Genomic DNA, 4,678 nt, shown 5'->3' on the forward strand with positions numbered 1-4,678 from the left:
CAGTTCAGAGCCTGACATGGGCTCGACCCCATGACCCTGAGAGCATGACCTGAGCGGAAATCAAGAGTCAGTAGTTGGACGCCTAACCTGAGCCTCTCAGGTGCTCCCTTTAGCATTTTTATTTGTGATGAACTCTTTTGAGACTGTTTGTCTGGAAATTTTTAAAATTTATTGCTTATTATTGATAACCATATTTACTGGATGTAGAATTCTCAGTTGACAGTTTATTTCATTCAGCCCTTTAAATATTTCATCCCAATGCCTTCTGGCCTACAAGGTCTCTGCTGGGAAATCCACCCATAATCTTATTGGGGATTCCTTGTACATGATGAGTCACTTTTTTCTTGCTCTTTTCACTATTTCTTTTTTGGCTTTCAACAGTTTAATTATAATGGTATCAGTGTAAGATTCTTTGTGTTAATCTTAAGTGGAATTGTTAAGATTCTTGGGTTTGTATATTCACATATTACCTTAAATTTGATAAATTTTCTGCCATTATTTCTTCAAATAATGTGTTTTCGCCTCTTTCTCTCTTCTCCTGGGACTTCCCTAATGTATGCAGTGGTGGACTCCATTGTGTGCAATTAGTCCTTTAGACTTTGTTTACTTCTCATCACTTTTTCTTTTTTTACTCCTCAGATTCAACAATTTTCTAATGTCTTACCTTCGCCAATTCTTTTTTTCTCCCTGTTTGAGTCTTCTTTTGAAACCCCCTCTAGTAAATTTTTCATTTCAGTTATTGTATTTTACAGCTCCAGAATTTGATATTTTATTATTTTCTGGTTGATATTCTCATTTTGTTTATATATATTTTTTCTGAATTCCTGTAGGTTTTGTCCATGCCTCCCCTTAGCTCTTTGAGCATATTTAAGATAACTCTTTTAAAATATTTGTGTAGTAAGTCTGCAGCATATGTTCTTTAAGAATTATCACTGAAGATTTATTTTGTTCCTTTCAATGGGTCATGTTTTCTTGTTTCTTTGTATGCTTTTTGATGCCTTGCTGAAAATCAGGAATTTGAAAAAATGCCCACCTCTTCTAGTCTTTAAAGACTGACATAAAAGGCCTTCACTATTTAGAGGGACTCTGAGCCTTGGGATCAGTGCAGGGTCTTCTCTAGGCATGTGTTTTTTATGAGTCTCTGTGTGTGCTTTCTTAATTTTTACCTTTTATTTCCCAGCCGCTTTTAAATGTCTCAATTTCCCCCAAAGTTTCACTCTAGCTTCTTGGGGCCTTAGAGGTTCTATTGTATTCCTCTAATTTAGAATCTCTTGCTCGTAGGCATCCACAGGTGTGAACACCCTCTGTAGTGTTTTCACACCAAGATACTCTTCATTGTCATGCATGGCTTCCAGATTGAGATCCAAGATTTTCTGCTGTGTTCTTCAGGTGAGCTTTGAGTCAGGCAAGACATAAACCGATCACTCAAACAGCCCAAGGACAGACCAAATCCTTGTAAACAATTTGCACTCTGCTTTTGCCTAATGAATGGAACCAGGAGTTAGGTTGCTATTTTTCAACCATGCCCCCATCAGGAAGGGGTGAGGCAAAAGTGAGCAAAAAAGCTGCAAAATTTATCACTGTTTTTCATGTTTTTTTTTTTTCTGGAATTGGCAATCACTTGGTTGCTATAGACTTTTCACTGGTTTATGCAGTTCCTATAAAGTTATTTTAGTCAGTCTGTACTTGTTTGATATTTCCATGAAGGATAAAGGGTCTGGTGTCTGAGGTTTCCTAGTTTACCATCTTGTTGATATCACTCATAACAATTGGTTTTTAAAATATGACAGCTGGTAGAAATAATTGAAAGTATAGAGTCCTGGGGCACCTGGCTGGCTCAGTCAGTTGGACGTCCAACTCTTGGTTTCTGCTCAGGTCATGATCCCATGGATCATGAGATCAAGCCCCACATTGGGTTCTGTGCTCAAGGAGGGGTCTGACTGAAAGATTCTCTCCCTCTGCTCTTCCCCCATCTAAATAAATTAATAAATCTTGAAAGAAAAAGTGTGGAGTCTCTCCTCCTGTGAGAAACTAACAGAAAAACAAAAACAAATAATGGAATGAATGTGACACATATTATTAACCTTTAATCCTGTTTTTCCCTGTTCATTAGATGCCAGATTTTCTTGATTGGATAGGCTGGTAGGTAAAATAAGGAGAAAAATGAGACACTCAGATTTGGGGATGATTTCAAGAGTAAAGAGTTTTATGAATTTTATCAGAAAATAGTTCATGTAATATTCCAGATAAGTAGATGACACTGGACAAATAACAGTGACTTAATTATAGTTTAGTGACAATTTTTTTGTTTTCTCTCTGATTTCACTGCCATGGAAAAATAATAAAGATATGATAGTCTAGATAGCTTAAGAATTTAATTTATGAAGTTTTAAACTATTTAAATTTCCTACTTTGTTTTAAATGTCAAATAAATTGTCATTATTGTTTCCACAAGCAATTTAAAATTACTAAAATGTAAAATTTTGTGAACTAAATGAATTTACAATAGTGAGTATATTAAAAAAATTAGTCTTGGGATGCCTGGGTGGCTCAGTGGTTGAGCCTTGTTCGGCTCGGGACGTGATTCCGAGTCCCGCATTGGGCTCCCTGCATGGAGTCTGCTTCTCCCTCTGTCTGTGTCTCTGCCTCTCTTTCTGAGTCTCTCATGAATAAATAAATAAAATCTTAAAGAAAATAAAAAATAAAAAGATCAGTCTTGTGAATTTTTATGATGCTAAAATCATAAAGTCTTAATGTGTTGGCTTAAATTCTAGTTCCAGTCCTTAGTTAACTTTATGTCCTTAAATTCATATTGAATTGAGCTAATAAGTAAATATTCTTTAGTTATCTGGACAATCTTTGAGTAAGAAAAGTGTATAAAGCATTGGTCACTATACAGAATTTTTTATTTACTCTTGTCCCTTATTTCTATAATGGCTATACATTAATAGGATAAATGAAGTCGTTGGATAGTTTTAACATATATTTTATTGTAATTTATAAGTTTTATAAGTAATATGAAATGTATGGTGGTGAGAAAAATGGCCAGGCAGTTCTTGACTACCTGGCTTCTAGTTTTCTCCTTAAGGAAATAAGTTTTAATGGTTAGTTCTGGCAGAAATAAATGGTTGAGTTTAGACTAGATACAATAGTTATAGAGAAATGAACATGTATGAGATAAAGTATATAATTAATATTTTAATTTATCAGAAAAAATATTAGCTTTATAAAGATAATAAATTCAACATACTGCACATTATCTTATCTAATATACCTATAAAGTTAATTATCTTTTAAAATAAGATGGAAAGATACACATTATCATATAACTATACATTTATACATGTGTAAACACATTCATATACAGCTATGTTAGGATTAGAAAGAAAGGTGGTTTATGAATACTTTACTGTAAAGTATTACATTAAAATATACAGAAAATAAAATTGGATTTTGAGTTTCTGTTCAAAGACCAACTTATTGTGTACACAGAAACAGGTTGCCTTTTTAAAAAAGATTTTATTTATTTATTCATGAGAGATACAGAGAGAGAGAGGCAGAGACATAGGCAGAGGGAGAAGCAGGCTCCCTGCAGGGAGCCAGATGCAGGACTCGATCCCAGGACCCCGGGATCACGCCCTGAGCCAAAGGCAGATTGTTCCACAGCTGAGCCACCCAGGCATCCCAAACAGGTGATTTTTATTATTGAAATATTTTGTAAACTCTCTGTGCTTCTGGCTTTTAATTATCTTTTTATTTATTTTATTATTTTTGAAAAAATGTTATTTATTTATTTGACAAGCAGGGGGAGTGGCAGGCAGAAGGAGAAGGAGAAGGAGAAGCAGGCTTCCCACTGAGCAGGGAGCCTGATGTGGGGCTCCATCCTGACATCATGACCCTAGCTGAAGGCAGATGCTTAACCCACTGAGCCATCCAGGTGCCCTTAAATCATCTTTTTAAAACTTTCTTATTTTGGGAAAAAGTTAAGCTCCTAATAATTATTGTTGCTTATTGCTTTGTTTTCAAAATATTATCTACAGGGATCCCTGGGTGGCACAGCGGTTTAGCCCCTGCCTTTGGCCCAGGGCGTGATCCTGGAGACCTGGGATCGAATCCCACGTTGGGCTCCCGGTGCATGGAGCCTGCTTCTCTCTCTGACTCTCTCTCTCTCTCTCTCTCTCTCTGTGTGTGTGTGACTATCATAAATAAATTTAAGAAAAAAAAATATTATCTACAAATGTTACAAAATTTGTACATCTTGGTCACTGGCAGGAATGTGCTTGTTCAATTATAAAATGCTGTTTCAATGGTCTTTGCTGCAAATTTATTTAATTTAGTAGTCATATATCTATATTTCTTTACTACTTCTCTCCCCTTATAAGGATTTTTATCTTTCATGATAGCATAAATAAAAATCAATTCTATTTCTCCCCCAAAATCTTGGTTTGTGCTATGTAATGATGTTTCTGACAAATCTGTTATCTTTGCAAACAACTGTGGATAAAAAGAAAAATTCGCATTTTCCTGTCAGTATCTTTTCCTATTTATATATGCAGGAAAGGTATTATAAACAGAAGAGAAAGGTGCCTTCCAGATCTTTCTCTCTGCTAATGACTATTCCTTCTATGAGCCCCCAACAACATGAGTTCAATTTGAAGATACTATGTAGAACACATGC

Source organism: Canis lupus, chromosome X (genome assembly GCF_011100685.1).
Source record: "Canis lupus familiaris isolate Mischka breed German Shepherd chromosome X, alternate assembly UU_Cfam_GSD_1.0, whole genome shotgun sequence".
Lineage (NCBI taxonomy): Eukaryota > Metazoa > Chordata > Mammalia > Carnivora > Canidae > Canis > Canis lupus.